The sequence below is a fragment of the Theropithecus gelada genome, chromosome 6 (assembly GCF_003255815.1).
Source record: "Theropithecus gelada isolate Dixy chromosome 6, Tgel_1.0, whole genome shotgun sequence".
Classification (NCBI taxonomy): Eukaryota; Metazoa; Chordata; class Mammalia; order Primates; family Cercopithecidae; genus Theropithecus; species Theropithecus gelada.
The window spans coordinates 176,283,659-176,310,399 of NC_037673.1; the positions used below are offsets into that span (position 1 = coordinate 176,283,659).

Sequence of the window (26,741 nt, forward strand, 5' to 3'; positions counted from 1 at the left end):
GCGGCGGGAGCGCGCGCGCGCGGCCTGCGCGGGGCCGAGCCCGAGCGCGGCCCTCCTGGACGCTACGGCCCCGCCGCTCGCCGCCCTCACGTCCGCCGCCCGCCCGTGGGGACGCGCCCATGGGCCCTCGGCGAGGGCGGCGTCTCAGGTCGCACGCGGGCGTCTCTTCAGGGTCCCGGGAGGGCTGCAGGAGCGTGCCCCCTCCATCCCCCCGGTCGGTCCCGCCGAGTGGGAGGCGCCTCGCAAGGACGCGGCGCGGGAGGGGAAGGGCGGCGCGGGAGGAAGCGCCCCCAGGAGGGTCAGAGGAACACAAAGTCCCTCTCGCGCGGCTGCCGCCTGAGGCGCGCGTCCGCCGCCGCCCCGCCCCCGGCTGGTCTAGCGGCAACGCACAGGCCTGAAGCGCAGCCCCGCCCCGCGCGCATGCGTGCGAGGGCCTGTCCGCTCCCGCCCGCCTGCACGAGGGCGCGGGCAGCCGGGTCACCCGCCGGCGCTGCCTGTTTCTCTGCCGGGCGTGATGGCCGCAGGGCCTGGAGCCCGGGAGATCTGCGAGGGCATATGGAAATGTGTGAGAACAGACTACAAAAGAAAAAAAGTTCTAACTTTAAAATAAGTGTCTAAAATTAAATGTCATGAGACCTATCGTTCATGTCATGGTTGACCTCATGGATGGGGGATGACTAGCCCGAACCTGCAGGGACACGAGTGGTTGGGAAAGGCCAATAGGGCAGCAGTCCCTAACCTTTTGGCACTGGGGGACGGGTTTCCTGGAAGACAGTGTTTGCAGGGACTGAGGGAAGAGAAGTGGTTTGGGATGAGGCTGCTTCACCTCAGATCATCAGGCGTTAGATTCTCCTAAGAAGCGCGCAGCCCAGATCCCAGCACGCGCAGTTCACACCGGGTTCGCGCGCCTATGAGACTCTAATGCCGCCCTGATGCGACGGGAGGCAGAGCTCAGGCCGTAATGCTCGCTCGCCTCCTGCTCGCTCACTGGTTCCTCCAAGGCCGTGGCACGGGTCCGCGGCCGGGCGGTTGGGAAGCCCCTGCTCTAGTGACTGGGCGAAATACTCCAGGGGTCCCCGGACCATGAGAACCCCCCCAACACCTTCCCAAACGCGCGCACACACGACTCTCACTTTCTCTCTCCACGGCGTTTAAAAGATGTACATCGCTCTAAAGTATCAACTGAAAGGAAGAATGGGGCCGTGCAACTGATTTCAGGAACTTACAGGATCTTTGTGGGGAGGCGGAGGGGGAAAGTTTGGCGTCTTCTGACCAACCAGGGTTGACTCTCCTGTCTCCTATAGCGGGAAGTGGGTGGAGTCAGCTTTGCGCAACCAACTGTCCTGAAAATCCGGAAAAGAGGTAGCTCCCCAAAAAGAAATTTGAGGCACTGTTTCCAGGAAACGGTACGGATGCAGTGCAGGATAAAACTTAAGATGTCCACTACTGGCCAGGCTCAGTGGCTCATGCCTGTAATCCCAGCACTTTGGGAGTCCTATGTGGGAGGTTCACGAGGTCAGCAGTTCGAGACCAGAATGGGCAACATGGTGAAACCCCGTCTCTACTAAAAATACAAAAATTAGTGGGTCATGGTGGTGCGCGCCTGTAATCCCAGTCTGTAATCCCAGCTAGTCGGGAGACTGAGGCAGGTGAATCGTTGGAACCTAGGAGGTGGAGGTTGCGGTGAGCTGAGATCGCGCCACTACACTCCAGCCTGGGCGACAGAGCAAGACTCCATCTCAAAAAAAGAAAAAAAAGAAGACAGATGTCCATTATTGATGACTTGGTGACATCCTTCACAATTTCTCCCTCCATTTCCCTCTCTTCCACCCTCTACCATAGTCCTTATAGACCATGCCCTGGCCTATGGATAACGGCTTTTTCTTTCTTTCTTATCCTCAACAAGCACAGCCCCTAGACCAAAGCAGTGGGATCCCTACCCTGGGCCTGGCCTTTAAAGAGTGCTCTGATCTGGTCCCCCTCCAGCTGGGCCCTTCATAGGGCAGGGAGTCCTTAGTACCAAGGTACCCATGCTCTAGCACCCAAGACCCAAATATTCCTTGCCCCCACAACCCGGGGCCACGTCTAGGGCCTGTGTGGGGCTCTTCCCGGTGAGGGTCTCCTGTCTTCTCGCTGGGTATGCCCTGGCCTACCCCTGCCCGAGAGGCTCATGGCCTCTACTCCTTTGTCCTTATAAGGGAGGAGTCTTCAAACTGTAAGATGCCCACAACCCCTGGCACAAGAAACAATTATAGAAGCTCACAAGCACCACTTTGTTAATCAGGTGGGGAGGAAGTGGCTTTCTCAACCTTTCTGAATTTGTCAGGGAGAAAGTTGGTTCCGGAGCACCTTTAACACCACCCTGGCACTTGGCGATCTCCTCTTTAAATAAAGCGAGATGAGGTCTCAGTGCACAGCCTCATCAGGCACCGGCATGTACGGCGACATTCACACCAGCCTGTACTTGGAAGTGGCATTGTCTTTTAAGGAGACCTTAAGGGATTTTGTTTGTTTGTTTGTTTGTTTTTTGTTTTCCCAGGCTGGAGTGCAGTGGCGTGGTCTCAGCTCACTGCAAGCTCTGCCTCCCAGGTTCACGCCATTCTCCTACCTCAGCCTCCCGAGTAGCTGGGACTACAGGTGCCGCCACCACGCCTAGATTTTTTTTTTTTTTTTTGTATTTTTTAGTAGAGACGGGGTTTCACCGTGTTAGCCAGGATGGTCTCGATCTCCTGACCTCGTGATCCACCTGACTCGGCCTCCCAAAGTGCTGGGATTACAGGCATGAGCCACCGTACGTGGCCAAGGAGATCTTAAGGTTTTAAGGAGACCTTAGGGAGACAAGAGGTTTTTTCATTTATAATAGTGAGACAACGCTACCTTTTAAAATATTGTGGTAAAATATGCATAACATAAAATTGTCCATCTTAACCATTTTTAAGCATATAGATCAGTGGCCTTAAGTACATTCACACCGTTGTGTAACCTTCATCATCCGTCTCCAGAACTCTTTCCATCTTGTAAAACTGAAACTCTGCACCCGTTAAACCTTCCTCCTCCCCCAAGCACCATTCTTCTTTTCTGTCTCTATGATTTTGATGATTCTAGTTACCCACATCAGTGGAATCATAGAGTATTTGTCCTTTTGTGAGTAGGTTATCTTGCTTTGCATGATGTCCTTGAGGTTCATCTCTGTTGAAGTACATGTCAGATTCCTCCTTTGCTAAGGCTGAATCATGTCACATTTTATGTATATACCAAGTTTTTTTTAGCCATTCATCCATTCCACTGTATGGATATAATACATTTTGTTTATCCATTCATCACAGGACACTTGGGTTGCCTCTACCGTTTGGCTATTGTGAATAATGATGCTATGAACATGGGGCGTATAAATATCCCTTAATGCTTTCAATTCTTTCGTGTATATACTCAGAAGTGGAATTACCAGATCTAATGGTAATTCTATGCTTAATTTTTTCCAGGAACTGCCCTACTTTTTTTTTTTTTTATACAGTGGCTGTCCCATTTTACATTCCCACCAACTGCCCAAGGGTTCCAGTTTCTTCACATCCTTGCTAACACTTCTCTATTTGTTTTTCAAAATAGTAGCCATCCAAATCGGTATTAGGTGGTATCTCTTTATGGTTTTGATTTGCATTTCCCTAATGATTAGTAGTGTTGAACATCTTTTCATGTGCTTATTGGCCATTTATATATCTTTACATGATGTATATCTTTTAAAACATTTAAGAAAAAAGTGAATTAATTAAAAGTATTGGTTAAATAAAAGCACGAGTGGTTTTATTGGACATGGCAGGTCTCATGGAGGATGTGTGCCGCAGTCTGACTCTGGCCCACGCTGGCCTGTGAATGAGCTGCCCACGAGCCTTTTTCCTTAATGGGGTTATTTCCCTGACTCCACCATGCACCACATTCCCCTGCCTCTGTGTCCATTTCTCAGCCCACAATACATCCTAGGTCACCTGTAAGCCCCAGCTCAAATTCCCCTTCTCCCCAGAACTCCAGTGGGGCCCCAGCTGCCAGCCTCCCACATCCAGGCCCCGTGAGAGCTTCAGTCCTTCAGAAGAAGAGCTGTCTTCTCTGTGAGCAATGTCTGCCCTCCCAGGACAGCAGAAGGGGTAATGTGTGTGTAAAGCATGCTGCACAGAGTTTGGGACTCCAGCAATCAGAGGCCAAGCAGCGTCCCCTGGACAGTGCTAGATACCCCGGTGAGTCGCCCAGATTTCCCAAAGTCCAACTCCTGTTCCTCCTCCTCTTCCTTTTCTTTCTTGAATGGCACATAATCCCCGCTGTTCCTAGGAAGGCCCTGCTCTTACTTCATTACTGACATGTTCCCTTTTATCACCACTTCTCACTCCACTCCTTGACCCATAGGAAACCATTTTCGTGTGCTTCATGTGTCTCTTTTGTTTGTGTTCTTGCAAAATGCATGTTGTTGCTTAATGTGCATGTGCTTTTTAATTATTAAACTGTATTGGGTCATTGATGTCATTCTGTTTCTGATCCTCTTCACCCAGCACTATATATTTTTTTACTTCTTTCATACATGTATTTTTTATACTGCAATATAACATACATATAGTAAAGTGCAAAATTTTTATGTGTACAACTCAACACGTTTTTTATGAGGTGCAAACACCCTTTACCCATTATCTAGATCAAGATGGAGAACATTACTAGCACTCCTGAAAGTTTCCCTGAGCTTCTTAGTCGTGAGCACCCCACCATTCTGATTTCTTTTCATCTTTCTTTAGAGACAGGGCCTTAGCCTGTCAACCAGGCAGGAGTGCAGTGGTGCAATCATGGCTTCCGCAGTCTTGAACTCCTGGGCTCAGCAATGCTCCCACCTCATCCTCTTGAGTCGCTGGGACTACAAGTGTGCACCACCATGCCCAGCTACTATTCTGATTTCTGTTGCTTTTGATTAGTTTGCCTTTTGTTGAACTTTATATAATATAAATAGAATCACACAATATGAAATCTTTGGTGTCCTGTTTCTTTTTCTTAACTTATGTCTGTGAGATTTTGTGTTTTTGTGTGTGTAGTTACAGTTTGCTCTTTTTATTCTCTGTATAGTATTCCACTGTTGATTTATCCATTTCCTGTGGATGGGCATTCATATTGATTTTTTTTGGGAATGTGATGGATCGAGCCATTATGAAGCCTGCATGCCTCTTGGTGGGGATGCGTCTGCATCTCTGAGAGTGTCCTTTGGAGTGGGATGATGCGTCACAGGCAGGCATGTATTTAGTGTTGGTAGGCACTGGGCGCCATCTTTTCTTTTTCTTTTTTTTTTTTTTTTTTTTTGAGACGGAGTCTCGCTCTGTCCCCCAGGCCGGAGTGCAGTGGCCGGATCTCAGCTCACTGCAAGCTCCGCCTCCCGGGTTTACGCCATTCTCCTGCCTCAGCCTCCCGAGTAGCTGGGACTACAGGCGCCGCCACCTCGCCCGGCTAGTTTTTTGTATTTTTTAGTAGAGACGGGGTTTCACCATGTTCGCCAGGATGGTCTCGATCTCCTGACCTTGTGATCCGCCCGTCTCGGCCTCCCAAAGTGCTGGGATTACAGGCTTGAGCCACCACGCCTGGCCGGCGCCATCTTTTCAAGCTGCCCCCTTCCTCCCCACCTGAGCCTCTTTTATCTGTGTCTTCCCTCCCCACAGCCACCTCCTGCTCCTGTCCCTCATGAGTTTCCATCTATGTTGGCTGCTTCCACTGTTGGTAATTATGAAACCCCACCCCAGCTGTGGCTGCAGGTAAAACCACTGCAGAAACCCAGTCCAACTCCCCGGAACAGGCTGTCCAGGAGAGGCTGTGTTCCTTACAGACCTGAAGTCCTCAGGGATGCTGTAGGTGAAGGGCTGTATGGAGACATCAACCATACAAGAGATGCTTCTGGTCGGGCGCGGTGGCTCACGCCTGTAATCCCAGCACTTTGGGAGGCCGAGGCGGGTGGATCACAAGGTCAGGAGATCGAGACCATGGTGAAACCCCGTCTCTACTAAAAATAGAAAAAATTAGCAGGGCGCAGTGGCGGGCGCCTGTAGTCCCAGCTACTCGGGAGGCTGAGGCAGGAGAATGGCGTGAACCCGGGAGGCGGAGCTTGCAGTGAGCCGAGATTGCGCCACTGCACTCCAGCCTGGGCGACAGAGCAAGACTCCGTCTCAAAAAAAAAAAAAAAGAGATGCTTCTGATACTGGCCGAGCTTTTTCACATTCACATCGGATTTGCTGAATTTGCCTTGTGAAGAATTCAGTGAGGGCTGGGCACGGTGACTCATGCCTGTAATCCCAGCACTTTGGGAGGCCAAGGCGGGAGGATCAATTGAGGCCAGAAGTTCGAGACCAACCTGGCTGACATGGTGAAACCCCGTCGCCACTAAAAATACAAAAATGAGCTGAGTGTGGTAGCGTGCGCCTGTAATCTCGGCTACTCTGGAGGCTGAGGCAGGAGAATCGCTTGAACCTGGGAGGTGGAGGTTGCAGGGAGACAAGATTGCACCACTGCACTCCAGCCTGGGCAACACAGCAGGATTCCATCTCAAAACCAAAGAATCCACTGAGAAGCCATGTCCATCTAATGGGCTTCACAGAAGGCCAAGAGACAGGTTCCAGGTCCCCAGAGTGGGTCGCCAGAGCAAGCACATGGCAAGGGTATTTTAGGACTCTCCTTAGGAGCTTTAATAAGTACAAAGAACATTTTTTTATTTAAAAAATAAATGTTCATTTTAATATAACCTTCTACTTCATAGCAAGTGATTTAGCTTTCAATGATAGTCATGTCACCTGCTTTTAAAAAGTGAGGTGTCTTAAAGAAAACTAATAACTCACAGGTAGAACACAGATGTGGTGAAATGGTGTGCAAAGGACAGAAAACGGAAGAGGAGCTCAAGGGACAGATGCCTAGGACTGGGTTCAAATCGATGCTGTGCTGAAGCCAGTTATTAAATATTCAGAAATTCTGCAAGCCGGTTGTTAAACACTGGCACTTTGAAACCAGCCACGGCAGTGAGGTAGTATTTATACCACGGAAAATTGGCACACACTACAAATCAGGCCTCCCTTCCCTCCCCCTCCCCCTCTTTCTTATTTTTCACAGTTGTTTACCAGAATGCCATTGGTTCAAATTCCCACTTGGCCACAAGTCAGCTCTGTGATCTCTGCAAGTTCTTGTCCCCTTGGCGTCAGTTTCTCTCTGTGAAGTGGAGCTGATGACCTCTGCCTCTCCAGCTCTGCCAGATGCAAATCAGAGGACAGATGCCTGGAACATGGAGCTGATGTAGTTACCCCATTCTCCATGACTTGTTACTGGAGGGGTGAGGTCTGTGAAGGGTTCAAGTAGCAACCCAGGTGAGGACTGAAACACCACCCTCCCACAGGCACCCCCGAGAGCACTCACAAGCACCAGGTGCTCACTCACACCAGGACATGACGTAATGGTGTTTTATTTAGAAGAATCTATAACATATTTGCATTAGCAATCCAAAAAATTTACTCTCTTCTAATGAAAAATTTCAAATATATGAAAAAGTTGCAAGACTGGTACAGTGACGCAGCCGTGTACCCTACCACCTGGGTTCAGCAGTGACTACCATGTGGTCATAAATGCTGTATCTGAGGGGTCCTCAACCTCACAGAGCAGGCAGGTGAGTGAGTGAGTGAAGCCTCATCTGTATTTACAGCTGCTCCCCATTGCTCACATTACCGCCTAAGCTCCACCTCCTGTTACATCATCAGCAACACTGGATTCTCATAGGAGCGTGAACCCTGTTGTGAACTGTGTGCGTGAGGGATGTGGGTTGCACGCTCCTGATAATCTAATGCCTGATGATCTGTCACTGTCTCCCATCACCCCCAGATGGGACTGTCTAGTTGCAGGAAAACAAGCTCAGGGCTCCCACTGATCTACATTATGGTGAGTTGTATAATATTTCAGTATATATTACAATGTAATAATAATAGAAATAAAATGAACAATAAATGTAATGTGCTTGAATCATCTCAAAACCACCCCCAGCCTGATTCCAGTCAATGGAAAAATTGTCTTCCACTAAACCTGGTCCCTGGTGTCAAAAGTATTGGGGACCTGCTGCTCTATCTGTCACTTTGACTTGTCAAGTTCTTTCCTGAACTATCTTATGACCCTTTGGGCTGTTCTTCCATGCTATCATGACCGGGACAATGAACAATGAATTCCCTAAAATAATTCCATATCCCTCCCCTAGTCAGATATTTCCAAACATCTCAACATGTCCCTCCACCCTCTTTTATTCGAATGTGATCCAGTGAAAGTTCTGCGGTGCGGGGGCGTTGACTGTGTCTTTTTCTAGACATCCAGACTTTAAGGATACACCCAGATCCAGCAGAAGTGGACAGCCATCCTGAGACCCAAAGCTTGTATCCTGCCCTAGGACTGCAACACTCAGAACTTACCAGGAAATGTACTGAATTCTGCTGTTTTCCTGTCAACGACACAAATGTGTTGTGTTCTAATTTGTTGTGAGAACACTGAAATTATACCACAATCACTGCAACCTTCTCATTTGTAGCAAACCAAGAACCTCAAAAAATGAACCTGCCCAGGCTCCTCTCACCTCCGAGAGGCTTCGCTAAATGAGCGAACCTGCCCTCCTTTCCCTTCTCTGAGGGGATGTCTCATTAGGGGAGTAATGGCCAGGATGTGGGGAGGGAAACCTGCCATGCTGGCAGCCCCCCCGAGCCCAGGGCTCTCAGGCCATGTTAGTGACAGTCTGATGGGGTGACATTGTGGAAACCCCAGCTGACCCAAGAGAAGTGACAGAATGGCTCAGATTTGGAAGCTGTCATGTTCCAGAGACCAGAATTGGATCTTCCTGCAGATGCTCAGACAGAGGGATTGTTACACCTATTTTGCAGATCTGGAAACTGAAGCGCAGAGAAGTAAGCTCTTTGCCCAGCTGATGAGGAGTGAGTGGCGGCTCTGGGGTGTAAGCCCACTCCTGGCAGCCTCCCGGGCCTCACTCGTGTTGCTATTGCAGGTTGGCACCAGGCTCAGGATACAGAGGACCCCTGGGTTTCCTTGCATTTGGCTCAGCCCAGGAAGCCTGAGGCTGACAGTCGAGCTCTGTCCAGGAATGTGGGTGGGTCCTGGACCTGGTCGATGCTGAGCAGAAACAGGCTGCCAGGATGGCTGCTAAAAAGCAGGATCGAAGGTATTGCTTTGTCCTTTGTCAAGATGGGTTTGATCAGAGTGATGAATGACTAGGCCACAAAAAGCTGAGCGAGAGGCCACGCGGCCGGGCTAAAGAAGCCTGAGGCTGGCAACCCCTGCATCTGAGTGCTGGTGCTGAGGCTGATGTGCAGTGCTGATCGTTGGATTCCTGAGGGCCCCTCCACCAGAGGACCTGGGATATCCAGGAGGACCCTTATATCCATGGGCAGGAGAGGCAGACTTGGTCCAACTTGCACAGGAAGAGGCTTCTTTGAATGTAGAGTGATGAATGACTGAGCCACAAAGGGCTGAGCCAGAGGCCATGCGGCTGGGCCGAGGAAAGCTGCAGGGCCACTCATCTGGCTGGAGGTGCGTCCGGAATTGGTTCCTTCTGGTGGGTTCATGGTATTGCTGACTTCAGTGAAGCCACAGACCTTCACAGTGAGTGTCACAGCTCTTAAAGGTGGCACGTCCGGAGTTGTTTGTTCCTCCCGGTGGGTTCATGGTCTCGCTGACTTCAGGAGTGAACCTGCAGACCTTCCCGGTGAGTGTTACAGCTCATTAAAGTAGTGCTGACCCAGAGAGTGAACAGCAGCAAGACTTATTGCAAAGAGCGAAAGAACAAACCTTCCACAGCACGGAACAGGACCGGATGGGGTTGCCGCTGCTGGCATCGGATGGCCAGCTTTTATTCCCTTATCTGGCCCTGCCCACATCCTGCTGATTGGTCCATTTTACAGAGTGCTGATTGGTGCGTTTACAAACCTTTAGCTAGACACAGAGTGCTGATTGGTGCGTTTACAAACCTTTAGCTAGACACAGAGTGCTGATTGGTGCGTTTACAAACCTTTAGCTAGACACAGAGTGCTGATTGGTGCGTTTACAATCCTTTAGGAGACAGAAAAGTTCTCCAAGTCCCCACCCCACCCAGACGCCCGGCCAGCTTCACCTCTCAGAGGGAGGGCAGCAGGGCTAGGCTCAGAAAGGACAGCCCTCAGGCAGCTCTGGGGGTTGGGGTAGCTGGAACCAAGGGGTTCCATGAGGGTGCTGCTGTCGGGCCAAGCCAGTGCTGGGTTCCTCAAGGATGAACACAAGCTTCCTACCTTGGATCAGATGCCTGCCCCTTGGCTGTAGAAACTCGAACCACCTTGACTGTCAGCTCTGCCAAGAGAGTATCTTATGGAGGAGGAATGGGCCCCCTTCCAGGGCCAAAATAGCTCAGTGGGCAAAGGACAGGCAAGGGCAGCCTCCATCTGCTGCAGGGGGAAGCTCGTGCGGATGCCCTCATCCCACTTCCTGCCAGGTGAATGCTGGCTGGTTTCTTTCAGACGTAGAGGTAGGGTTTTGACCCTCTCTCTCAGACATGTCTTAAAGGTAGGGGACAATGTGCAGATCATTTGTGGTCAGCCGAGAATCTGACGTGAGACCCAGAAGCTTTTCCATGACCAGCAGCCTGGGGATTCAGGAGGGCGGGCAATGCAAGCTGCCAGCCCAAAGCTGACACCAGAGTCCAGGACACTTTTAAGCCAACATTCAACACAAGAGAAAACAAACGAACTGTGTACATAAGGATATTTACTGTAGCATTAGCTACAGGGACAAAAAGTTGGAAATAAACTCCTTTATTTGTTAAGCAAATTGTAGTGCAACAAATTTGGGGATGGTTATGCAGCTATTAATGTATCGAACAGGCTGTAGCAACGTGAAGAACACTTATCATGTTTTGTTGAGTGCAAAAGCAGAATACAAATAAATCTCTGTTCGCCATTATGTGGAACAAGTCCATATGTATGAACAAGGACTGGAAAGTATCAAAGGAAACTTAAAAAGTCCCAGGACCCTCAAACTCCTGCCCAGGGTTAAGCCTAGACAATGAGCCATGCAACCCCCTCTTCCAGATGAATGGCTGTTACTAGTATTATGCATTTGCCAGATCCCATCAGAAAGGTACAAGGTCTCAGGAGAGCTGGGTGCAATGGCTCACCCCTGTAATTCCAGTGCTCTGGGAGGCTGAAACGGGAGGATCACTTGAGGTCAGGAGTTTAAGACCAGCCTGAACAGCATAGCGAGACCCCATCTCTACAAAAAATAATAAAATAATTTGCTGGGCATTGTGGTGTCCCAGCTACTCTGGAGGCTGAGGAAGGAAGATTGCTTAAGCCCAGGAAGTTGAGGCTACAGTGAGCTGTGTTTGTACCACCGCACTCCGGCCTGGATGACAGGGTGAGACCCTGTCTCAAAAGAAAACAAAATACAAACAACAAAAATCTTTTTAAAAAGTTTGGTGGGGGTTGAGAGTTCCGGATTGGCTCAGATAGATGACAAAAGAAATCTCTTGCCAGGCGCGATGGCTCACGCCTGTAATCCCAGCAATTTGGGAGGCCGAGGCGGGTGGCTCATCTGAGGCCGGGAGTTCGAGACCAGCCTGGCTAACATGGTGAAAGCCCGTTTCTACTAAAAACAAGAAATTAGCCGGGCGTGGTGGTGGGCACCTGTAATCCCAGCTACTCAGGAGACTACAGGCAGGAGAATCGCTTGACTCCAGGAGGCGGAGGTTGCAGGGAGCCGAGATTGCGTTATTGCACTCCAGTGTGGGCAACAAGAGCGAAACTCCATCTCAAACAAACAAACAAAAAAGAGATTCCACCTGTAGAAGGTGAGGGCCTGTGGGGATGTCAAGAGATCACGTGTCAGCGTGAGGAACAGAGTGACAGATGCCTTAAGGGGCCGCTCAGTGCTCATCCTTTCTCCCACGCCTGACATCACAGTAGAGGCTGTAGAGGCTGTAGGAGGTAAAAATTCAGTTTGCCTGTATGGGCATCCACCCGTTCATCCACCCACTCGTTCATTCAGCACAGTTTTATGGAGCAGCCGTTCTAGGTATTTGGAATATATTAGCAAACAATTGAAGATCCTCCCCACCCGCCCCCCACCCCACCCACGGCACTTTCCAGCCTCGAGAGGTTCCGGGCAATGCACAGGCTGGGAGGTCAGCTGTGCCGTATTTCTGCTTCTTCCTGCCACATGGGGTCCTGAGGACAGAAGCCATGCACTAAAGGCAGTGGAGATGGACAAGGGAGCCCGGGCCCCTGAGGACTTTCCCAGGGCTGAGCCAGCCTGGAGCATTCTTCTGCACTTCTTTGTTTAAACCCCAGTGTGAAAGATTTGCTGTTATTTGCATCTGAATGCAGCCCTAACTGATGGTAGTAGAGACGAAGGGGAGGGAGCACTGAAATACTCCAAGGCTGGGCTCTGGGGTTTTGGCGTCTTGAAATTTCCCATGTACTCATTTTAAAACACTCCCAAATTAGGCCTATCCTAGAGAAGGGAGCTCGTCCTGACACAGGGGCCCCAACTCTGAAAATCTAGAACTTGGGATTTTCAGCTAAGAGTGAAGAGGGCAGTTGGGGAGGGCCCTTAAGCAATCCCATGGCCCCCACAAGCTAAGGGTGGCATGCACTGATCAGCGCCATGGTGGGTGCAAGTATGTGAAGCCCACCTCAAGCGGGAGGAGAACTTAATGGGTCTGACCTAAGGCACAAGTGCTCAAAAGATATCATCAGTGTTGGGCTCCCTCTGTGCCTGTCTCAACCTTGCTCTCCCCTGGGTTGCCTTCATTTGGGTTGCCTCAGGTGGCTCTCCCTGTATGGGCACAAGATGATCCCCGGCACTTCCCAGCACATTCAGGAGGAACATTCTGTCCTCTCAGAATCCCAGCGGGGCACAGCAAGACAGAAATGCTTTCTCTTTTTTTTTTTTTTTTTTGAGACAGAGTCTCGCTCTGTCACCCAGGCTGGAGTGCAGTGGCACGATCTCGGCTCACTGCAAGCTCCGCCTCCTGGTTTCACGCCATTCTCCTGCCTCAGCCTCCCGAGTAGCTGGGACTACAGGCGCCGCCACCATGCCCGGCAAATTTTTTTGTATTTTTAGTAGAGACAGAGTTTCACCGTGTTAGCCAGGATGGTCTCGATCTCCTGACCTCGTGACCCGCCCGTCTCGGCCCAAAGTGCTGGGATTACAGGCGTGAGCCACCGCGCCTGGTCGCTTTCTCTTTTTCAAAGGACTTTCCATTCCGTATTCTGAGCCTCAGTGGCTTATCTCACGTCGTGAATCCCACTAAGCCAGCCACTGGGAGCAGCCGAATAAAATGCTCCAATGGACCAGACCATGTGTTTCTTCCTAGAGGCCAAGGGGAAGGACCCCTTGACCCAGCCCCATGGACTGAGAATGGGGAGCATGGTATAATAAAAAATAAATATTGGTCTTGGTCCCTGCTTCTTGGCATATAACTCCCGAAACCCTTGGAATCTCTGATAATGGTGATAATCTCTGATCATGATTTTAGATAGCCTCAGGATGAGGGCTGGTTGCCAGAGGAAGCAGCCATGTATTTAAAGGGTTGAGACTTTCAACCCCATCGCCCAATCTCCAGGGAGGGGTGCAGAGCGGGAGACTGATTCAGTCACCCCTAGCCGAGGCTCAGGTAATGAAGCCTCCAAGCTTCTGGGTTGGTGAACACACAGATGCTGGGAGGGGATGCACCCAGAGAGGGGATAGGGGCTCCAGGCCCCTTTCCTTATCCCTCGCCCTGTGCATCTCCTCCGTTTGGCAGTTCCTGAGTTGTATCCTTTATTACGGCAGGAGTAAGGAAAGTGCCCTCCTGAGTCCTGTGAGTCATTCTAGCAAATTACAGAACCTGAAGTGGGGCAGGTTGTGGGAAGCTCTAACTTTGTAGCCAAGTCGGACCAAAGTGTGGGTGGCTCGGCACCGGAAGACAGGCCAGTATTACGGGACTAAACCCTACGGAGTGTCAAGCCAACTCCGGGTAGTTAGTGTCGGAATCGGATTGAATCGTAGGACACCCAGTTGATGCCAGAATTGGTTGGTGTCTGGAGGGTTTCCCAAGGAAAACTGGGATGTGCTTACAGGTATAAAGGACATAGATCTGGGTAGTGACAGTAACAGGCACACTTGTTCCCCTGTGACAGAGGTGGCTTGCCCTGCCCCTGGGCTGAGTCAGGAGTCTCTCCAGCATCACCTGGGGCACGCCAGGAGCATCCCAGGCTGGGAAGAGAGACACCCATTGGGGGCCATTGGGATGCCTTGGGCTGCAATGAACAGAAACCCTCACTGACATGGGCTTCCTTGAGAAGGGGATCCAGGGGAAGAAAGGGTTTTGGGCGGGCTGTGTGGCCTTTTCACAGGCTTCATCCCCAGGGCCATCTTCTCTCACAGCTGCAAGATAAATGCCAGCCCCAACTGGAGCACGGCACTTTCTCATTCCTACTGGATGGGGAGAGAGAAAGCATTCCCTCAAAGGCAGAAACAAATTCTCATCTTCAGCCATTTTTTTTCTTTTCTTTGGCAGAGATGGGGACTCTGTTGCCCAGGCTACTTTTTTTTTTTTTTTTTTTTTGAGATGGAGTCTCGCTCTGTTGCTCAGGCTGGAGTGCGGTAGCGTGATCTCGGCTCACTGCAAGCTCCGCCTCCCGGGTTCACGCCATTCTCCTGCCTCAGCCTCCCGAGTAGATGGGACTACAGGCTCCCGCCACCACACCCAGCTAATTTTTTGTATTTTTAGTAGAGACGGGGTTTCACCGTGTCAGCCAGGATGGTCTCAATCTTCTGGCCTCGTGATCTGCCCTCCCAAAGTGCTGGGATTACAGGCGTGAGCCACCGCGCCTGGCCCAGGCTGCTCTTAAATCCTGGGCTCAAGTGATACTCCTGCCTCAGCCTCCCAAAGTGCTGGGATTACAGGCAAGAGCCACCACACATGGCCTTCAGCCGATTTTGATACCTGCCCAACCACTCTGGACGAATAGCATCAACAAGGCGATGCCAGGGCTGATTGCTTTAAGCCCGAGCCCCTGACTGGAACAGGAGATACGATGACATCACAGACTGGCTGATGTGCTTACACTAACTTCGTGAAGGGAGGGGACTGTGTGAAGGCGGTGGGTTCTGGGTGGGGGCTCTCTGTGTAGAGCTGCATTGCCTGGTACCGTCCTGACCCATGGGGAAGGAGATTACCTTCTCTATTTTCTCCTCCTTTGCCTTTTCTATTTTTTTTCTTTAACTTATAAATGTTTTTATTAAATGTTTATTTTTTGTATTCCTTAAAAACAAAACAAAAATCACAAGTTTAACACTAATCCTTTGAAATACTGTACACCAAACAAAGCCACCTCACTCATGCAGCAAGTTGCTCTGTGTTCTCTTTACTTCTGTTTGCGAGATGATCCTCAGTAATTTCTGCAGATTCCTCTTCAACAGATTATATGCAAGAGGTAAATGCTGGCCAGCAACTTTATGAAAATAATGTGAGCCACAGCAAAAGAGCTCCATTCCCAACTCAAGCCCCGAGCCGTAATCACGTTCATCATTAGCAAACTGCACAAAAGTCATCATTCCCTGAATGGGAACAAAAGCTTTGAGTCTCTCCTCCTCCCTTGCAGCCTCAACTATTGTCTTGCAAATTCTCTTGACGTCAGCATGTGTTTCAGGGAGCTCTGTGTACCCAACATGATTTTTATCCACTGGAACAGCCAAGCCTGCACCACGAATGACCTTCGTCACAACTTTCTCATCTCTCTGTTTCATCTTTGTGGTTCTCTGTTCCAGGGAGTACCCCACTTCTCTGGCTGCTTCTGTGAGTTTTTCATCTATGTTTTTCAAGAGATTAGTTTTCTTTTCTTTCTTTTTCTTTCTTTTTTTTTGAGGCAAAGTTTTGCTGTTGTTACCCAGGCTGGAGTGCAATGGTGTGATCTCGGCTCACCGCAACCTCCGCCTCCTGGGTTCAAGCGATTCTCCTGCCTCAGCCTCCTGAGTAGCTGGGATTACAGGCATGTGCCACCATGCCCGACTAATTTTGTCTTTTTGGTAGAGATGGGGTTTCTCCATGTTGGTCAGGCTGGTCTCGAATTCCCTACCTCAGGTGATCTGCTTGCCTCGGCGTCCCAAAGTGCTGGGATTATAGACGTGAGACACCACACCCGGCCCAGTGTTCTTTTTATCCGTTACTTCTTTAAGTTTTTTCATCAAAAATAATTTGACTGCAGCAAATACATTATCTCCATTTGGAACAATTGTACACTTTTTCTTTGCTTCATTTATACCAACATATGCAGGAAGTTCATCAGTAGAACCCCTGAAATACCCCACGTGGTACTGAGTTTTATTATCTCCAATAGTAATGGTCTGGAACTCAGGAGGATCACAGTAAAACCTCCAATGAAGGTTAACATTCGGGCCTGTTGAATTTTCCTTCGTTTTTTGTTTTCCAGCAAGGATATCAGAAGGACCAACTAACTGAAGCCCGAGGCTTTGCAGAAAGTGACCAGCGGGCTTTTCAGGATCCAGTTCTTCACAGAACTTCCAGAAGCCATCGACATCTTCAGGTGAAGAGAGCTTATAATCATTTTCTACTTCTTTTTGAAGATCACATCGTCTTCACAGAATTTACTTTTCTTCACATCGACTGTTTTTTCACAGGCCCCTCCCCGCCGGACCCGTGCCTCCTGCCACCGCTGACCATTCTGCAGCTGCAGCACCTTTTTCTGTTTTTGTTTTTGACGGGGTCTGGCTCTGCTGCCCAGGCTGGAGTGCAGTGGCAGATACATAACTCCCTGCAGCCTCAAACTCTCAGGCTCAAGCCATTCTCCTGACCCAGTGACCCAGCCTTCTGAGTAGCTAAGGCTACAGCCACGCACCCCTGTGCCTGGTTAATTTTCTGTTGTTGTTGAGACAGGGTCTTGCCATGCTGCCCAGGCTGGCCTGGAACTCCTGGCCTCAAGTGATCCTCCCACCTCAGCCTCCCAAAGCGCTCAGGTTACAAGTGTGAGCCGCTGTGCCTGGCCTTCTCTTCCTTTTCTCTCCCATTTCACCCTCTTCCTCCCCTACCACTCTGTTCTTCCATCACCTGTTTACTTTTGCCCTCCCCTGTTTTCTGACTCCACCCCACACAAGTTTCACCAGCTAATTTTAAATAGAGATAAACCTTAGCATTGGCTATACAGGTTGGACAGATGGCTATACCTCTTTAAACCTCAAGTTTTTAATCCTTAAGATGGGAGAATTGGCCAGGTGCGGTGGCTCACGCCTGTCATCCCAGCACTTTGGGAGGCTGAGGTGCGCGGATCACCCAATGTCAGGAGTTTGAGACCAGCCTGGCCAACATGGTGAAACTCCGTCTCTACTAAAAATGCAAAAAAATAGTTACCCAGATGTGGTGGCATTCAACTGTAATTCCAGCTACTTGGGAGGCTGGGGCAGGAGAATCCTTTGAACCCGAGAGGCAGAGCTTGCAGTGAGCCGAGATCGCACCACTGCACTCCACCCTGAGAAACAGAGCGAGACTCCATCTCAAAAAAAAAAAAAAAATTAATTAAAATAAATAAATAAAATGGGAGAATTAATATTAGTCTTGCATGGTAATTAGGGAGGTTAAATATTATATTTTGGATTCTGGCCGGGCGCGGTGGCTCAAGCCTGTAATCCCAGCACTTTGGGAGGCCGAGACGGGCGGATCACGAGGTCAGGAGATCGAGACCATCCTGGCTAACACGATGAAACCCCGTCTCTACTAAAAGATACAAAAAACTAGCCGGGCGTGGTGGCAGGCGCCTGTAGTCCCAGCTACTCCGGAGGCTGAGGCAGGAGAATGGCGTGAACCCGGGAGGCGGAGCTTGCAGTGAGCCGAGATCCGGCCACTGCACTCCAGCCCGGGCAACAGAGCGAGACTCCGTCTCAAAAAAAAAAAAAAAAAAATTATATTTTGGATTCTGAAACTGGCCAAGATGAAGTAAGAGACCACTACAATTCATCCATGCCGCCGACTGGGGACAAAATCAACAAGTCACTAGCTAAGGACTCTGCAGTGTTAACAGGAGCAGGCAGACTGGAGAGAAGAGCTGAAACTTGAAGGATGACCCATTCAAGGGCAAGTTTCCCAGTTTCTTTTTCTTTCTTGTCTCCAGGTTTTGAACTGAGGTCAGCCCCAGTACAGAACTGTGCAGCATGTATGGGCAGAGAAGACACCAAGAGAACCATCTGCGAGTAGAAAAAACACAAACCGTGTTTCCTCTGCTCCCACGCCACAGTAAGCAACACAGAAGGCTTCGGTGGCCAAGTGTTGGGGGATTCTCCCCACATGCCAGCAAGCAAGCAACCAATTCTGCATCAGGGTGTCCTCCATATTCTAATGCTATCTACCTGGAGATATCGTCGGAGCCCACAGGGTGGGGCTCAGTCCCCAAGACTGCCCCCACTTCTGATGCCACTCCCAAGTCTGGGCCTCAGGAACTTCTGATGGACTGGCTTTAAGTTGGGGTCCCCATGACACCCTCCTTGTGTTCAATTAATTGGCTAGAGCGGCTCACAGAACTCAGGGACACACTTACGTTTGCTGGTTTATTATAAAGGGTATTGCAAAGGATATAGATGAAGAGATGCATGGGCAAGGCATGGGGAAAGGGGCACGAAGGTTCTGTGCCCTCCCTGGGCACGCCGCCCTCCAGGAAGCTCCATGTGCTCAGCTATCCTGGAGGTTACACAGAGGCTTCATTACATGGGCATGGCTGGTTAAATCACTGGCCATGGGTGAACACTTACCCTTCAGCCCCTCTCCCCTCCCTGGAGGCTGGGGGGTGAGGCTGGAAGTCCCAGGCCTCTAGTCCTGCCTGGGTCTTTCTGGTGACCAGCCCCATCCTGGAGCCACCTGGGGGCTGCCCGCCTTCACCCCCCTCTTTAGCCCATGAAAGCCACCACTGTGGAGATTCCAAGGATTCTAGGAGTTGTGGGCCAGAAAGCCCAGATGAAAACCAAATGTGTATTTTATAATGACATACCATTTCTCTAGCCAGAGGACTGGGAAAGGGCCCTCTGCAACATGCAGCGTGCGTGGAAGGGAGGCCGTTGTGTTCATTTATTTTCCCTTTTTTTCTCTCCTGCTTCAACTGAGGGCAGCTGAGGTTCAAAGCTGCACTATGGTGCCAGCAGCACGAGCACACAAAACTCTGAGAGGAATCCCACAGAAGCCACTGAGTGTGAGGTCAACCCCAAGAGGAGAGGGCTGAGGAGGGGTCCCTAATTCCGTGGATGAATGAATGCAAATCCCAGGTTTGCCTGCAAATTGCACAGAACAGACCCAGAGTAGTATACCAAAGTCTTTTTAAAAGTTTTTCACGGCCGGGTGCGGTGGCTCACGCCTGTAATCCCAACAGTTTGGGAGGCCAAAGTGGGCAGATCACCTGAGATCAAGAGTACTAGACTAGCTTGGCCAGCATGGTGAAACCCCATCTCTGCTAAAAATACAAAAATTAGCTGAGCATGGTGGCTTGAGCCTGTAATCTCAGCTACTCTGGAGGCTGAGGCAGGAGAATCGCTTGAACCTGGGAGGTGGAGGTTGCACTCACCACTGTACTCCAGCCTGGGCAACAAGAGCAAAACTCTGTCTCAAAAAAAAAAAAGGTTTTCACATTTGGCTGTTCCTGACCAGCCTGGTCAACATGGTGAAACCCTGTCTCTACTAAAAATATGAAAATTAGCTGGGCGTGGTGTTGTGCACCTGTAATCCCAGCTACTTGGGAGGCTGAGACAGGAGAATTGCTTGAAGGCGGAGATTACAGTGAGCTGAGATCACACCATTGCGTTCCAGCCTGGGTGACAGTGAGACTCCATCTCAAAAAAAAAAAAAAAAAAAAAAAAAGTTTTTCACTTTTAAATAACTATGGATTCATCGGAAGTTGCGAAGATAGTGCTGAAAATCCTGTGTACTCTTCACCCAGCTTCCCCCAAGGGGAATATCTTTTTTCTTTCTTTTTTTTTTTGCCATTTTTATCCTCCATTGTCAACCCCAATGGGGATATCTTATATAATTATATCAGACATTGTAGTATGATACTAAAACCAGGAAGTTGACATTGGCACAATGCTATTAACTAGACTACAGACCTTATTCAGAGTTCACTAGTTTTTACAAGCATGTGTGTGTCTATGTGTGTGTTTGTATAGTGCAATTTTTGTATAGATTTGTGTAACCACCACAATCAAGACCCTGAACCACTCCTGTCACTAGAAACTCCCTGTGCTACTGCTGTACAGTTTACTCACTTCCATGCCTTTCCCTGTGCTCTGGCAAGTGCTAATCTGTTCTCTATTCCTGTAGCTTTGTCATTTTGAGAAGTTATGTAAATGGAATCATACAGTATGTTACCTTCTAAGATTAGCTTTTCTCGCAAAGCATAAGGTCTGCAAGATCCATCCAAGTTGCTACATGTATCAATAGCTAGTTCCTTTTTATTTCTGAGTAATATTCCATTGCATGGATGTTTCAGAGTTCTTTTAACTTTTCTCCCCATGAGGGATATTTGGATTGTTCCCAGTTTTGGGCTGTGGTAAACACAGTGACTATGAAGATTCATGTACATGTTTCTGTTAAACATGAGTTTTCACGTCTCTGAGACAGATGCCCAAGAGTGTCATTGTAGAGTCACATGGTAAGTCATGTTTAGCATCGCAAGAAACTGTCACACTTAACTCCAGGGCAGCTGTGCCACCTTACAGTCCACCAAGCAAAGTCTTTGAAAATGAAGGAGGCATTGCATCTACCACACATAGAAGATGAGGCAGCATGTATGATCTGAACCCAGTCAGGATCGATTGCTTGCTAAAGCCACCACAGTAAAATGTCACTGTCCAGAGAATTTTAACAAACACCCAGGGTCTCACGTGTGATATTCAATATGTCCAGGATGCAATCCAAAATTAATTGAAGTTCAAATAACCAACAAAACGTGACCAATTCTCAAGAGAAAAGTTAACCGGCAAGAGATGCTGGTCTCCAGATAACCCAGACATTGTAGTGGCTCTTAGAACTGTGCTCCAAGAGGTAAAGGCAAACATTCCTAGAAAAAAAAATGACAGTCAGGTGTGATGGCTCACACCTGTAGTCTCAGCACTTTGGGAGGCTGAGACAGGTGGATCACCTGAGGTCAGGAGTTCGAGACCAGCCTGGCCAACATGGTGAAACCCCATCTCTACTAAAAACACAAAAATTAGCCGGGTGTGGTACCACGCGCCTGTAATCCTAGCTACTTGGGAGGCTGAGGCAGGAGAATCACTTGAATCCAGGAGGTGGAGGTTGCAGTGAGCTGAGATCGCACCACTGCACTCCAGCCTGGGCAACAAGAGTAAAACTCTGACTCAAAGAAAAAAAAAAAAAAAAAAAAAAAAGAACTGTGCCCCAAGAGGTAAAGGCAAATATTCCTAGAAAAAAACATGAAAAGGTAAATGCTTTCAGCACACAAATAGAAACAACCAATGGAAATTTTAGAGCTGGAAAATACAATATCTGAAATCAAAAGTCCAGTGGATGAGATATGTAACTGAATGGAGATGACAGAGGAAAGAGTGGACTTGAGGGTAGAACAGTAGAAACAATCCAATTTGAATAATAGAAACAAAGAGTGAAAAAAGAAAAAGAGCCTCAGGGGCTATGGGGCAATATGAGAAGGTTGATGATTTGTGTTATTGGAGTCTCAGAAAGAGAGTACAAGGTGACTGGGCAGAAAACAATACATTGAAAAAACAATGGCTGAAAATTTCCCAAGCTTACTAAACATTTATACAGATTCAAGAAGCTCAGCAAATCTCCAAAAGGATAAACTTACAGAAAACCACACTCAAACACACTTTAATCATGCCGATGTAAACAAAAGATGAAGAATAAATCTCGAAAGAAGCCAGAGAAGAGTGACACATGGCATACAGGAGAATAGCAGACTGTGGATTGCTCCCCAGAAATCCCAGAGGCCAGAAGACCAGGGAGCAACATCTTTCAAGTGCTGAAGGGAAATAATTGTTAACCCAGTGTCTTAGTCCATTTAGGCTGTTATGACAGAATGTGATGGCTGAGTGACTTGTAAACAGCAGAGAATTTCACAGTTCTGGAGGCTGGGAAGTCCAAGATCACTGCATGGGCAGATTCGCCATCTAGTGAGGGCCCCTTTTCTGCATCATAGACAGCTGCTTCTCACTGTGTCCTCACATAGTGGGAGGGACAAGGGAGCTCTCTGGGGCCTCTTTTATAAGAATGCTAATCCTGGCTGGGCGTGGTGGCTCACGCCTGTAATCCCAGCACTTTGGGAGGCCAAGGCAGGCAGATCATGAGGTCAGGAGATCGAGACCATCCTGGCTAACATGGTGAAATCCCGTCTCTACTAAAAATACAAAAAATTAGCCAGGTGAGGTGGTGGGCATCTGTAGTCCCAGCTACTTGGGAGGCTGAGGCAGGATAATGGTGTGAACCCGGGAGGTGGAGCTTGCAATGAGCTGAGATTGCGCCACTCCACTGCACTCCAGCCTGGATGACACAGCAAGACTCCGTCTCAAAAAGAAAAAAAAAGAATGTTAATCCCAGTCAGGAGGGCTCTGATTTCATGATCCTAGCACCCCCACAAAGGCCCCACATCTCAATACGATCACAATATGACTGAGGTTTCAACATATGGATTTTGAGGGGATGCAAACATTGACTCTATAGCATCCAGGATCCTATATATCCCATGAACGTTCCTTCAGGAATGTTCCCAGATCAAGGAAAACTAGGAGATTTGTGGCCAGCAGACCTGCTATAAAAGAAATGTTATTGAGGCAGGAGGATCATTGGAGCCCAAGAGTTCGAGACCACCCAGAGCAACATGGAAAGACCCCATCTCTACAAAAAATTAAAAAATTAATTGGGTCTTTGGGAGGCCGAGACGGGCGGATCACGAGGTCAGGAGATCGAGACCATCCTGGCTAACACGGTGAAACCCCGTCTCTACTAAAAAATACAAAAAACTAGCCGGGCGAGGTGGCGGCGCCTGTAGTCCCAGCTACTCGGGAGGCTGAGGCAGGAGAATGGCGTGAACCCGGGAGGCGGAGCTTGCAGTGAGCTGAGATCCGGCCACTGCACTCCAGCCTGGGTGACAGAGCGAGACTCCGTCTCAAAAAAAAAAAAAAAAAAAAAAAAAAAAAAAAAAAAAAAAAAAAAAAATTAATTGGGTGTGGGGGTGTGTGCCTATAGTTCTAGCTTCCTGGGAGGCTGAGGCAGGAGAATGGCTTGAGTCCAGGAGATCGAGGCTGCAGTGAGCCATAATTGTACCACTGCATTCCAGCCTGGGTAACAGAGTGAGATCCTGTTTCAATAAATAAATTAATTAAGTAATAAAAATAAAAACCATTAGCTGGCAGGGTGGTGCACCTCTGTAATCCCCGCTGCCCCAGAGGCTGAGGTGAGAGGATCACTTGAGCCCAGGAGTTTGAGGCAGCAGTGATCCACGATCACGCCACTACACTCCAGCCTGGCCAACAGAGCAAGACCTCATCTCTAAAAGAAAGAAAGAAAGAAAGAAAAAGAACGTTAAAGGAAGTTCTTCAGGCTGAAGGGCAAGGATACCACAGGAAAACTTGGGACTTCAGAAACGAAAGAACAGCAGAAATGCTACATGTCCAGGCAAATATACCAGACTATTTTTCTCCTCTTAAATTCTTTAAAGATACGAATGGCTGCTAAAGGAGAAAATGATAACATTGTTTGATGGAGTCTGCCGTATATACAGATATAACACATATGACAACTATTAGTTAAAAGGGAAGGGTAAGGGATGCATAGTAACAAGGCATCGAATTCGAAGTCGAGGGTGACTCTACATGCCCTGCAACGTGGCGTGTCTTCGTCCCCTCTGTGTCAAAGCACTGTGGTCTGCAGGTCTTCTTGCCATTAAGTAAGATCAAAGGTTTTAACACTTAATGAAAGTTGACTGAAAGAAAGAACGAATGGCTTCAGCCAGGTCTGCTATCAGCCACCATTGTCAGAAAGGCCTCTGGGTTTTATTCTCAAACTGCTGCCTCTCCAGGGAAAGAGGCCCTAGGGGTTAGTGCTCTGCCTGCCCTTCCCCCTGCTCCCAGTTCTCTCATCCCCGCGCGGCTTAGCCTCAGGCCCGGCCCCAGAAAGTGTGGATCTGAGAATGGGGTGACCCGCTGAGGACTGCAACCTCAGCCTCAGCTGCATCGGGCCTGGGGTCATCTGTGGTTTGCCTGCGTGGGACCTTTCCACATCCTGCCTTCTTTGGAGAAAGACCCTGGGTTTTTCTTGTGGACCCCTCTCTCCCACTCTCGGCTCATGTGGTTGGGTGAACCTCACCTCCTCAGGCTCCAGGTGAGCAGGTGGCCGCAGCCTGGCCAAGCAAGTCATCTTAACCCTGCCCACCGGGCAGTGCTGACTTGTCTACAGGTGCAGTAGGCACAGTGCCTAGGGCCCAGAGTGCTTCTAGGGGCTCATGGAAATGTTTTAAGTTCTCTCCAAATTGGAAGGAGAAAAACAACCTTTTAAGATGAAAGAAGGCTTTCAGCAGCCTTCCTCTCTAGGTTAATCATTTCTAGCTTTCGATTTAAAGTGACAGATACATGGCGCTTCCTTTCACTTGGACACCTAGAGGCCATTGTAGGGTTATTAAGAGGTCTAATTTCAATATTGTTGTGTTTCAGAGAATAGGGAGGCTGGAGGAGAGGGAGAGAAACAGGAAATGGCTGGTGGGTGGAGCAGTCAGAACGCACCCATATGGATTCAGTTCACTGTCTTATATGGGCACGGTTCCTGGTGCCCAAAGCAAGTGCAATAGTCACTTGAACCATCACTGATCACAGATCACCATAACAGATATAATAATAAGGAAAAAGCGTGAAATATTGGGAGGATTAGCAAAATGTGACAGAGACAGGACGTGAGCACGTGCTGTTGGAAAATGGCCCTGATGGACTTGTTCAGTGCAAGGTAGCCACGAACCTTCAACTTGGAAAATTGCAGTATCTAGGAAGAGCAATAAAGCAAAGTGCAGCAAGACGAGGTGACCCCCCTACGCTGTGGCTTCTCTCCCCTGGCTGGATACAGACTAATTCCTGTGTTTTTATTTTTAATTCAAGTCTTCTTTTTATTATTTTTTGAGATGGAGTCCTGCTCTGTCGCCCAGGCTGGAGTGCCGTGGCATGATCTCGGCTCACTGCAGCCTTGGCCTCCTGGGTTCAAGCAATTCTCCTGCCCGAGCCTCCCGAGTGGCTCAGATTATAGGTATGTGCCACCATGCCTGGCTAATTTTTGTATTTTTAGTAGCAATGGGGTTTCACCATGTTGGTTAAGCTGGTCTCGAACTCCTGACCTCAGGTGACCTGCCCGCCTCGGCCTCCCAAAGTGCTAGGATTACAGGTGTGAGCCACCATGCCTGGCCTAATTCAAATCTTAGTTTTTAAAATAAATAACTGTGTCAGTCAGGGTAAGTTTGGTTGTGCTGTGGTAACAATGCCAAGGTCTCTGTGGCTTCAACCTCACTCATACTGCGTGTCTGTTCCCGGTTGCTGGCAGCTTTGCTCCGTGTAATTTCCCTTGAGGATCCTGGCCGACAGAGCCTCGACTGCCTGAACATTGCTGATCCCTGGGCAGGAGAAAGAACATGGCATCTGTCACTTCTGCTCACACTTCATTGACTTATGCAAGTCACATGGCTGCTTCTGACTTCCAGCGATGCGGAAATGCAATCTGACCACGAGCCTAGGAGGAGGAAAACCAGCAATTTCAGAGAGCAGCATTAATGACTACCAGATAGCACACGCACATGTGGTGGCTTCAGGTGGGATACATCCACGTGGGCCACGTCCATGCGGAAACATTCGCTTGGGATACACCCACATAGGACGCATGTACGTGGATACAGCCACACGGGCACATGCACACGGATGCTGCCACACGAGACATATTCATACGGGAGGCATGCACGTGGATAATTTCACACGGGATACAGTAACACAGATGTATTCACAGGGGATAACATCCACATGGGATATATCCACGTCGTACATCCACATGGGAGACAACCACGCAGGATTTGTCCACAGGGCAGCATCGACATGGGACACATTCACCAGCATATGTTCACGTGGTTCAGAGATCAAATCAATCATCCCCACTAGACAGGTAAGTAGTTTCATTGGCTTCTGTGTAAACTTCCATTTTTTATATTTTTCATGCAAATACAAATATCATGTGTTCTTATTCCCTTTCCTCTGTTCTAACACAAGTGAGAAGAGAGTATACTATGTAGTCTGTCCTGCAGTTCGTTTACTTTTTGAACTTAATGTCATAAGTGAACATCCTTTATTTTTAGCACGCAGTGTTTCCTCCGTCATCTGCACAGCTGCATGGCCTCCCGTCAGATAGATGGATCATAGTTACTGTCATCAGCACCCTGTAGATGTGCACTCGGAGTGATACCACCCTTTTCTATCATGAACGATGTGGCAATGAGTCAATTACTACATGCGGAATTTTGCGTGCATGCCACTGTAATATTTTTCTAGGGCTGTCCTAGCAAATACCACAGACTGGGCGGCTTCAACAACAGAAATGTATTTTCTCACAGTTCTGGCGGCCAGAAGCCCAAGGTCAAGGTGTCAGCAGATTTTTCTCATTCTGAGGCCGTTCTCCCTGGCTCCTTCCCAGT

At 49.0% G+C, this 26,741-nt stretch overlaps 1 pseudogene; it reads right to left on the reverse strand.

Annotated features, from left to right (window-relative positions):
- Nucleotides 1-15,397: 15,397 nt before the first annotated feature.
- LOC112626436 lies at nucleotides 15,398-16,741 on the reverse strand (annotated as a pseudogene).
- Between the last annotated feature and the right edge of the window lie 10,000 nt (nucleotides 16,742-26,741).